The 12396-nt window shown below is 35.6% G+C and overlaps 1 long non-coding RNA gene across 1 annotated transcript; it reads right to left on the bottom strand.

The window, feature by feature from the left end:
• On the bottom strand, positions 293 to 928 carry LOC18592871. The gene is made up of 3 exons (XR_001928985.1): positions 879 to 928; positions 632 to 775; positions 293 to 385 (listed from the first exon to the last, which is right to left on the bottom strand). It is a non-coding gene; the product is annotated as an uncharacterized LOC18592871 (long non-coding RNA).

A 12396-nucleotide genomic window follows, 5' to 3' on the forward strand; every position in this document is an offset into this window, starting at 1 on the left:
TACAAGAACCCAGAGTAGTTCCTAAAAGAAGCTCCTACATAGGTGAGCACCAGCCACAATCGAGATTTTAAAACAAAATACAAAACCAATCTTCCTGAATTTGATTTAAGTTCAGTCAAAACAACTTCAAGATTATAAAGTTCAGATGTTATATATACGCTTGAGTAGAAATTAAGAACTGTCACATGGTAAGTCAATAAACCCAACCTTGTTTTGACATGACAGATAACTTTCTCCCCAGCCACCTGAGGGAAGTTGTTTGGATAGCAGAAAATCGCAGGCTTTGCGAATGCTAGAACAGTTATTGAAGTTGTTTCCAGCAGCCACCAATCCTTTCACTCCAAACCATGTACCATAGGTGAAGCAAACGCCCCATGAGCCATACCTAGTTACATAGGATAAATAAATCAAATTGCGTTCAAAGCTGGGGGAAAAGATAGAGCTGAAACATCGGAATAGCTTAAGTAAGAAAATTTGAAAGACTGACAACACTGAAAGGAGTCCTAGAAACATCACTATGAGCCATCAGAGGCTTGTTAATATTTCAATAAATTTAGCAGTAGACAGAAGTTACAGACTAACACCAAAAGCGTCTTATAAACATTGGTTTTAGAGGAAGGTAGGGCCAAACCATGAGCCATCTGAAGCTTGTATACTTTCAATGAACTTGGCTGCCTTCTGGATTCATTGGTCTATTTCCTCTTGGCGATGCCCAGGATGAGAATTTTTAAAAGATGTCAAAGCTTGAATTGCAGCTGAGGTACATTCCACATAACTGAATAGCCAGTGTAATAAATATTAAAGTAAATATTTCAAGCAAACTAAAAAAGAAAAGGAAAAGCATGGAAAGGTATTAAACTCAAGCACTGGAATCTTACGGATAGTCTATAACAATATCACCAAATGTTTCTGCAGGGTTGATCAGCTGTTAAGGAAAAAATACAGTAAGCGAAATACGAATACATACTTGTTGCACTATGTATTCTAGCGTATGCTAAAAGCAGGCATTGCAGGTAAAAATAAAACCTTCATTCATCAATGGATAATCTTTCTGATTTCTTCCAAATTTACATAGTTGATTCAAGATACTAATCCATGTTCATAATTTCAGATAAACAAGCTATCTACTTCCAGGCTATAGATCACATCTGCAGGCCAATTCACATGACATTTCATGGCCTACGGTGAGAAAGATGAGGCTAACTCATCTTTATATAATAAATTTAGCACTTAAATTTTTCTAAACCAAAAATTATGTACTTAACTTTTCAGTATTCAATTTTAGCAATTTACTAAACAGTATCATAATATATTAAATCATGCATACTCAGTGATTGTTTAGCTTTGATAACCATGACATAATTCTAGATAGTTTTTTGGCTCCATAGCTAGTGCTTTGTGCTATCATTAGCTTGTGTCTAGACAAAAGACCTAATATCTTGTTTTTCCAAAGCAAAGAAAGAAAAAAGAACTCCATAAAACAGGAAAAAAAGGAAACAGACATCATTTTATCGGTTCCAAGAGATATCCCTTCCAATCATGAATAATAAATGCAAGAGAAAATTGTGAGAAATAACCCTCATCACAAGGTGATTTCAAAATATCCACCCATATAAAGTTATTTGTTTTTACCCAAATTTGACATGAGTAGACCAAAATGCCCTTAAAAACATTTCTGGCAAATTAAATTCTCGATATCTCCCTCCCACCATGGAGAAAATAAATGCTCAGCTATTTTAGCTCCCTCAACTCTTTCAACTTTCTCAACTAAACTGTATCAGCTCTCCCTCGACTTTTCTAAACTGTATCAGCTTTGTCAACTCTCTTAGCTCTCTTAACTTTCTGTTGAGTACTATCATCATCGTGCTGTGGTCTATCTCTCGACGTTTGACCATATTGTAGTCGATATATAGACCCTAAAGCAAAGATGACATCAAGGTATGTTATTGAGTTTATTACTGCAACACATTAATTCCTAAAACTTTGTGTATAAATTAGAATATTACCCAGAGTTGTTTGGCATGTTTGAAAAAAATATTTTAAAACAAAAAAAAATTATATGTTTTAGTACATGGCTTGTAGTAAAATTTGTCCATACATGATGTGTAATAAACATGGTGTGTAGCAAAATCATTAGAACATTTCCCAGAGTTGTTACATGCCATGCATGTAACATCTCTAATGCACATGGCATGTAAAAAATAAATTGTAATAATATGTTTTAGTACATGGTGTGGAACATTTTATTGAAAATGACATGTAACACGTTATCAACTTGGTGTCTAACATTTTTTTGAATATGGCATCTAGCAAAATTTTAAAACACGACATGTAATGTGTAAAATGATTGACAATTTTTTTTAAAAAAATTTCAGGGGCGTTCTAATTATGCAACTTGTGACAAGATACGATGGTTAGTGGGTGGATGGCATTTACAAAGGTGGTGAGTCACGAATGTGGGGGGTTAGGAGTGATTTCTCGTTTGCGAGCTTGATGAAGTTGGTAGAATATGTTGTTGGGGTAAACTTAGAAATTCACAAGATTCAGTTACATACATTGATTAATACACTTGGAGAGCTATTACGCCCAATTATCAAAGACGATGAGGATGTTGCATTAATTTTGCTAGAATAGAAGAATGTTCCGACAATGTATGTGTCAAGCCCGACCCTATAAAATACTTGTCATGTCATTCATATGATTGACAATATGCTTGCATACTTGGAAAGCCCCGAAAGAAAAATTGTTAAAAGATGACAATGTACCAAATGATACAATTAAGTTAATTTAAGCCTCGAACTATATCCAATAGAGAATTTAAAATGAAATTAAGAATATTAAAGTCCTAGAATGGTTTAATATAGTGATTTGGAGTTCGAGGATCAATTTGGAGTCAAACTGAAATTTTCACTGTCCAGGGGTAAAATGGTCATTTGCCACCTAGGGACACAATGGAAATTTTTAGAAAAGATTTTTTTGACCCCATTTGACTTATTGGAGTATAATTTGAGGGTTTGGCAGTGATAAAGTTTAATTCCGGTGATTTCTAGAGTGTAGGGGTAAAATCGTAATTTTACCACTTGCGGATAAAATTTGAGATTTTGAGAGAATTTAGATCAAATTTGACAAATTGGAGAATGGTATGAGTATAAGGGATGAAAAATATGTCTATGGGCAATTTTTCAGTTTTTGGGGTAAAAATGTAATTTTTGACTTTTACAAGGGTAAAAGTGTAAATTTCAAAAAATTACTCCACCAAGACTTTGGATAAGTCTGAGAATTTTATCTAAGCTATGGATATGTGGGACAATAGTATGGTGAAAATTTGGAAACAAATGGATGGCTAGAATTTAAGGAATTAATAAAACATTAAAAAATGAATAAAATAATATTATATTATTTTAGCCTTTAAAAAGGTCAAAATTCCAGAATTCTCATCTTCTTCAGCCGTCCAAACCAGCAGAGAAAAGAGGGAAAAGAAATAAGAACCCTACCTGAAAATTTTGGGGAAAATCAAGAGAAATCAAGAAATCAAGCATTAAAAAGGTAAATTTCATTGATTTTCCTTATGATTTTCACTACCCATGCATTTTTTTCTCATTTCCATGCAAAATTAGAAAGTGGGTATGGACACCCATGCTGGCCAAACCTCCATGGATGAGTTTTGAACTTGAGTTTTGGTTGATTTTAATTGAATTAAGTGATTTTAGTTAGGTTATATTGAAATATAGCAAAAATAAGCTTTAGTAATAATTTTCTCGCATTGAAACCCATTATGCCAAATTTTCTAGGGCAATATTGGCTGCTGATCTTGATGTTTATTTGAGAAATTATGATGAATAATGATGAATTATGAGCCTAGAAAAATAATGAGAATTTTCGGAGCAAAAATATGAATTTTTACCCACTAGGGGTATTTTCGTAATTTATTACTGGGACTGATAATTTGCACCACACTGAGGGACATTAAGTCAATTTGGGTGCAATTGAGGTATAGAAACTGAAAAAAAAAATTAATTTGGAGTTTAAACAGACGCGTATATCGATTTATTGGGTAAAAGATCGAAATAGGTTAACACCGCGTTTAGGCAAAATTTAGACATTTTTGCATTCCATATCAAGCATTAGTAGTCTAAATTAGTTTAATTTCAATTTAGTACCAATGTGGTGAATTTTTCGATTTTGTATTGTGTCAAGGTAGTGAGTCTTCCGATAAAGGTAAGGGAATTACACCCGAGGACCAGTAGTTTGAGTATTTCGAAAATCCCTACTCTAGACACTGTGAGTAACCTTACCATCACTTTAATTATCTAAAGTATGTTTTTATTCGGTTTTGGTGAATTTTATAAAAATGAGTTAAAATGGTAAATTTTTATGTTTTGTAAACAAAATGAGTTTAAATGAAAATATTTTATAAATTGTCTTAAAACGAAATAACGATTTTGAAAATAAAGTAATTGGAGACCACTGATATGTTGTAAATTTAAAATTGAATTAATGGCTTATGTTATTGTATTGGCATGACTGGCTGGGCTGTATTTTTTATGAATTGTATGAATTGCTTTATTTTACCCTTGCAGGCTAGGTAGTAATATATTCGCCCTGTCATGCTGTCAAAATTTTATTGTATAGTGGGTTTGACCTGCTGCAGTGGGCTGGGTTCTGTGGACTAGCCTATTAGAGGGGCACAGAATCCTGTTATATTTTTACCTTGGTTGGAGAGGCGAGTAGGGTAACTCCCGAGGTATAACTTTTAGAGTTCACTTCACGCCAAACCACCACGTGAAGGAGAACTCGGCCAACGCCAAGGAACGGCTATGTTTTCAAAATAAAAATATGACTTTCTAATAGCCTTGGCAGACTCAGTTAGGATAGCCTTTGGCTAAAGTATCCCAAATAACTGAGTATGATAATAATTTTTGGCATGAGCCAAGCTTTTTAAGAAATTCATAAGCCATACTGATTACTTGCTTTAAATAAATTGATCTCATTTGGTTGAAATAAGTTGAAAGATGATAAATTACAGTTTGATGAAATGTTTTAATAGTCTTCTTTTACTCGACTTTAGATATTTTGAGTGATGTTTGTTTACTCACTAGGATTTTATAATCTCACCACCCTCCTTTCCACCCATTTCAGGCTCAGAATAAATTGTAGATAACTGATATCGGCGAGGATTACAGTTGAACTTGCCACATCCAAAAACTGTAGGTTCATTTCTTTTGATACTTTGGTCATTCGTGGGCCCACGTGTCACTGTAAATTAATTCTATACTTTGGTTATCTGTATTACAGTATGTAGGAATTAATTTTGCTTTTACACTATAAAAATTATTTATGCAGTGTTCTTAAAATATTGTTTTATGTGAAAATTGAATATTTTATTTAATACTTTTATTTTATTCTAACAGTCATAATTCCATTTTAAACGAATGTTTTAGAATCCAAAATTATTTTTGATTATGAAATATGTGTTTTCCACTTACATACTATATTTTTAACTGATTTTGAGATTTTTGGGATAAATGAAAAAAAAAAACCCCTATGAGACGAAAATTATTATTTTATTTGTTTAAGTTAAAAACAGTTTAAAATCTTTTAGAATGTGGTATTTGGCAACAGTTACCCACAGAGGAAATGAGAAGCTGATATTAAAGCCTTGCAGGGTTTCGGTTGACATTCCAGGTAATGAATATCGATCGAGACGTCGCGGCGGTTGTCACGGGCTCGATGGAAGTTCCGGGTCGTGACAGTATGTCACCATTAAAGACACCATACAAATGTTATGTCACATGACAAAGTTGTACATCATGGTAATCACCTCAATTAAAATGAGATTTATAGTGCTTCACATATACCGCAGCATTCGGTTCCTAACCCATAACAATGGCAATTGACGTATGCACAAAAGTTTGTGTAGCTCAATAAACACACAACATTCCCAAAATAATTGGCTGCACAATTCCAATCAGCATGTGCATCGAACCAATTCCTTGCTTCTGTCCAACAAATGTAACGATCGGAGTGAAACAATAAAAAATGTAATGCCATTTTCAAATGAGACTACGACACTTGAGGATAATACTATGACGCTAGAGGATGACACTGCGATGCTCAAGGATAATGTTTCATTTGAGGGGGGAAATAAGAATTTGTTCCCTGTTGATGAAGATAAATTTGATGACAATTCAAATGACGGGCCTGATGACTGGCATGATGACAGTTTAGATGATGATTGGCTTTATGATGGTGACCTTCCAAATTATAATAATGTGGAAGGTGAAACGGAGCATGTTGGAGGTGTTGATGTAAAAGATGTTCAGTGTGATGACCCCATATACAATAACCCTATAACTAGTGACAACGGTATTCGTTTGCCTGAGACATTGCTCGATGACAGTTATCAGGAAGAGGGAAATGCAAGGATATCTCATATGTGGCTAATTCCAGGTGTAAAAAGGTTTTTCTTTTAAACAATTACCACTGAGGAGTTGACATGTGTCGATGATCGCTTATGCAAAGGAAGATTGTTTTCCTCAAAGGTCGAGTTAAAACGAGTTTTGAACATGTTGGCTCTAAAAGAGCAGTTTGAGATAAAAGTAAAAAGGTTATGTACAGGTCGTTTTGAGATTGCTTATAAGGACAAGGCATGCAAGTTCGATGTACTTGCAATGAAGTTACTTGAAAGAGAATTTTGGCAAGTTTAGACCTTCCACAAAATACACAAGTGTACTCTTGATTGTTTGCAACGGTGATTTCGAACTGCGAGTACAAAGATAATTGGTGAAGTTATGTCACACAAGCTTCAGGCTAATAGAGTAGAATTGAGACCTAAAGACATAATTGGTGAGATGAGAGTTCAGTGGGAATTGGAATGCTTGTATGGTAAGGTTTGGCAAGAGAAAGAATATGAGGAGAGGCTTGTTTTTAGTCCTCTTTAGGAGTCATTTCAATTACTACCCTCGTATTTTTATATGTTGGAACGAGAAAATCTAAACACAATCACTACAGTGGTTACTGATGAGGCATAACAATTCAAATATTATTTCTGGTCATACAGGGCTTGTATCTAGTGGTTTTGGGATGTAATGCTTACATCCTTCCTGTTGTTGTAATTGATGCAACACATTTGAAAGGCAAGCTCAATGGTGTTCTGTTTGTTACTGTATGCAAATATGTGAACTAGTGTGTATATCCAATTACATTTGGCATAGGGCATGTTGAGGATGAAAGCTCATAGATGTGGTTTCTCAGCAAGCTGCGTGATGCGGTTACTTGTCTTAAAAACATTATGTTCATTTCTGATTAGCATCTCGGCATTAAGAAAGCAATCCAAAATGCACACCTAGAAGTGCACCATGGTTTATGTGGTTACCACTAGAAGAAAACTTTAAAAACAAGTTCAAGCGTGATGACATTTCAATGATTTTCAACCTTGCTCGAGACTGTTATAAGGTTTTTTATTTCAATAAACATATGAACCAGCTCAAGGAGATTCATGTGGGAGCCTACTCTAACTTTATGAGAATAGGTCCTAAGAGATGGGCATGTGCACAATCACCGATAAGGCAATACCAACTCATGACATCTAACATTGTAGAATATGTTAACTCATGCTTGAAACATGCAAGACAAATGCCAATCATTGTTCTGATCCAGTTGATCAAGACATGTTCCAATGTTGGTTCCATGACCAATACGAGAAGGTCGTCACGATGACCACACCTGTCATCCCTTGGGCTGCTAGATAGTTGAGCAAACGGTTTAATGATGCACGTCACTTTGTAGTTAAACCTATCAATCGAGTGGAGGTCGAAGTTAAAGACAGAAAAAGGGCGAACTTGTAAACTTATCAAGGAATACGTGTTCATGTTGTGAGTTCCAAATAGATTTACTACTATGTAGCCATTCCATTGTGACAATAAGGTAAGGATATCTTTATTTCTTATTTGAACCCTAATTAACATAACTTTTACATTGTGCTTCAACATTGAGTTCATTAAAGTTTTCAGTAAATGCAAACGTAAAGCCATTGAATTCTGCGTTAACTACTATAAGACAACCTTTTTGGTGGAGGGTTATGCAAGGTCCATTCACCCGGTAAGGCATCCCAGTGATTGGGACATCCCCCCTCATTTGAAACGAATCGTCGTTTTGCTACAACCTTGGTAAGGCCAAGTGGAAAAACCTAAGAGGAAAAGGATTCCATTGGCTGGTGAAGGCAGTCAAGCATGGAGATGTTCACAATGCAAGAGGTATAGGCATAATAGACAAAATTGTCCATTCCCATTTACACTTCCATCCATACATCCAGCACCATCTCCAAGTCAATTGGCACCTTCACGAGGTCGATGATAAAAAGCATGTTCAACTTGCAGAGAAACCGATCACACGCGCAACACCTGTCCATTACGAAGGACAATGTCTAAGAACATAGGTTGTCTTGTACATGGAGACAGTTTGTTGGCCTAACTAAATGTGTGAGCCATGTACAATACCTTTTTCACAATATTCTTTTAAAGTTTCTTACATTCATATTTTGTGTTTAGTGTTTAATAATGGACTGAGAAAATGTCGTCGTTGTATCCATGGGCATACCAATGTTGGAAGGAGTGGTGTAGATATATTATAAGTCTTTCTTTTGTTGATTTATTTTATAGATATATTATTTGATTATTTGAATTTTGTATTGTATTTAGTTTTGATCAATGAACAAAAAATTGTCTACATTGTTTACTATTGAACCTGATAGCTTGCTATGTAGGATCATATATTGTTTAATTTTAATAGTTTAATTTATGTCAATGAATTTTTAACAAGTTTTATAATTTTAGATAAATAAGTCATGGAAAGACACCCTACAAAAAAAACATCTCACAAGAGTCAGATTTCGAGCAACAACAACATTTTACTAATTGTCATATTATGTGGTTACACGCTCCAATTGTTAGATGTCCTTAACATTTTGTCGTTGAGTCATTGCAGTATTATAGGGAGACACGCCACGCTCTAATGATGTCATCGACATTATGTCGTGATACGTATGAGTCGTTGTAGTATTATAGGGTGACTCACCACTCTCTAAAGATATTGTTGACATCTTGTTATGACATGCCACCATGTTGTTGCAGTATTATAAGGTGACATGCCACTCTCCAAAGATGTCGTGGACATCTTGTCATGACTAGATGAGTCACTGCAGTATTATAGGGTGACATGCCATGCTCTAATTTTTAGATGTCGTTGACATCTTGTTGTGACACGTTGCCATGTTGTTGTAGTATTATAGGGTGACACGCCACACTCTAATTGTTAAATATTGTTGACATCTTGTTGTGACATGTTGCCATGTTGTTGTAGTATTATAGAGTGACATGCCACTCTCTAAGGATGTCATTGACATCTTGTTGTGACACATCACCATATTGTTGCAATATTATAAGGTGACATGCCACACTCCAAAGATGTTGTTGACATATTGTCGTGAGACGCTGAGTTGTTGCAGTATTATAGGGTGACACGCCACGCTTTAATTGTTAGATGTCGTTGACATCTTGTTGTGACACGCCATTAGTAAAAAAAACCACAAGTTGAAGGTACCCTAAACCAATTAATTTAATTTACATCTTTTGATCAATATAGGCACAATGTCACGAATGAAAAATTATTGTATAAATGTATGTATATTAAAATTAATTGTATCTACAAAAAATGTACATATAACTTCCTATATGTTCATGGGGCAGGGTTTAGGGTTCACTTTCACAACTGTTGCTAGAAGTTTCTAAAACGTATTGGTGACGCATATTTGCAATCATGTTCTACTTAACTCTACTCGATCCCAATTGCAAAATATCGTCAATGTACCCAACCGTAAACATACCGCAGCTAATGCTATCATTCTGGCAATGCACTAATGATTTTGCAAATGAATTCCAATGGCATCAGAATCTCGTGTCTTGCAATGCATTTTATTGAAATAACCGTATTAGTGGCAGATAATGGGCATCATCGTCGTAAGGGATTCCATTTGAGTCGAACACAATCCGGTATCTTTAGTAGCAAAAGTTTTTGCGGAGTCCACCACCTTTATCGTCCACTTCACAAAGTCGATCTTCACAACAACCCAATGCCCACCCATATTGCAAAAAGCGAGGATGAAATCGACATCATCCCATTTTTTCTCGTATGTCGGCCTATCACCCTCTATGTATATTTGCAACTCAACTAGAATTTTCATACTCGACCATTTAGCTTCAGCTGGATATGCGGTGTAAAACATATAGATGGTGTGTTGTGAAATATGTTTATATCAGCTTACACGTCATGCAGTCTAAAACACACACATAGTTTCATAATTGAAAAGTATTCAAATAAACTTATGAAGAATATCGTATCAACCACGCATGCACGGGTATTGTTCAACTTGGACTTCGACCTTGTAAGTCCATTACATAGGGCACTTAGGCATGCATCAATTTGATCACTTGTCATTTCCTTGAGAAGATCCTCTACTAATGTGAAAAAGTAAGCCTTTTGATCCCCTAAGATTCCGATGTTACGCTTGCACATGTAATAGGAATTTCAAAAGACTGAGGTTTTTAATATTTCATTCAAAAATAGTATTTGCAATGTTATTTATGAGCTTACCTTGCATGCTTGTCTTTCTTGAAAGCTTCGTATGCTTCCACCATTGAGTTCTTGACGTCTTGGTGGTTCACCAACGAGTAGACGTACGGGTTTGCCATGTATTTGATGGCCATTGTGGCACGTGCCCATTCAGTTGGGTTTGAAATTAGTGTTTCACAATGCTAGACATCAGACGACTCTGGTGATGACAACCGTGATGAGCTGCCTTCAAGAGTGCATTGAGGATCATGGTCTTCTTTAACCTGAACTAATTTAAGGTTTCGATCATCTCCCGTAGCTGCCTCGATAACTGCATTAGCTTGAGGAATATGGTCTTCTTCAGCCTAAACTTATTCAAGGTTTCCATCCCCTCCCGTAGCTGTCTCGACAACTATATCGACTTGAGGAACATGGTCTCTTTTAGCCTCAATTGATTCAAGGTCCCCATCCCCTCCCGTGACTACATCGACAATTGCATCAGCTTGAGAAACATGGTCTCCTTCAACATCAACTGATTGAATGGTCACATCCCCTACCACATCATCATTGGCAACGTCATTGACATGAGTTACATTGTCTCTTTTAGCTCCAACAACGTCATGGTCAATGTCTTCACTATCAACACTAGGTTCATCATCCTGCCCATTATTAGATCATCGTGATGCTCACCATCATGGTGAAATGAAGCACTGCTCTATAGAACGAGATAAATGAGAAAATCCATTAACTCATAAAATACCTTAAACCCTAAACCAAAAATAAAAAATAGGACTACACTCGTTAAATGTAAACCACTAATATATGAGTGAAGCTAAAATAATGTACTTGTAATTTCATGCTGTCTAGAGAATGACCAACAATATGGTCCTCAAATGTTTACATTGTGTCCTTCAATGACTGAATTGAAGCTTTTAGCTCCAACGTGTCTCTTGTATGTTTTCGCATGAGTTGTCGTAGTTGACGGGTTATGACTGCACTGTCATTGACTATCGTCGAATGGGTCAACTACAATAACAAATATTACTATGTTATTCGATAATCAAACATGGAATTGTTGAACATAAACCATAAGAACCGTCCTTACTAGCGAATCATTACCACTATGTGTCTGAGCAGATCTTATCAATCATTGAGGAGTTGTCTTCGCATGAGTTAATTGTAATAACAGATATTACTATGTTATTTGATAATCATATATGGAATTATTGAACATAAACCATAAAAACCATCTTCACTAGTAGTTCATTACCACTATGCATCTAAACAGGTCATGTCAGTCATTAAGGAGTTGTTGTCACATGGGTCAATTGCAATAACATATATTACTGTGTTATTCGATAATCATATATGGAATTGTTGAACATAAACCATTATAACCATCCTTATCGGTAGCTCGTTACCACTGTACGTCTAAATAGGTCCTGTCAGTCATTGAGGAGATGTCGTTGCATGGGTCAATTTCAATAACAAATATTACTGTATTATTTGATAATCAAATATGAAATTATTAAACATAAACCATTAGAACTGTTCTTATCGATGGCTCACTGACATTGCCATGGTCCTCATTTTCCTCCATCAACTTAGGTCCTAAGGGCTCATCGTCTCTAGAAACGACGATGTGCTTCCGTTTAACGGGAGTAGCTACTCTTTTCTCCTTCAGGTTCCTTTTTTTTTACCCTCGCACCTAAACCCTATTCCCCTCGATCCTTTATGTGCCTTATTGACACATATTGACACCCCTCATATAAGGGGACCTCGATCTCC

Source organism: Theobroma cacao, chromosome 8 (assembly GCF_000208745.1).
Source record: "Theobroma cacao cultivar B97-61/B2 chromosome 8, Criollo_cocoa_genome_V2, whole genome shotgun sequence".
Classification (NCBI taxonomy): Eukaryota; Viridiplantae; Streptophyta; class Magnoliopsida; order Malvales; family Malvaceae; genus Theobroma; species Theobroma cacao.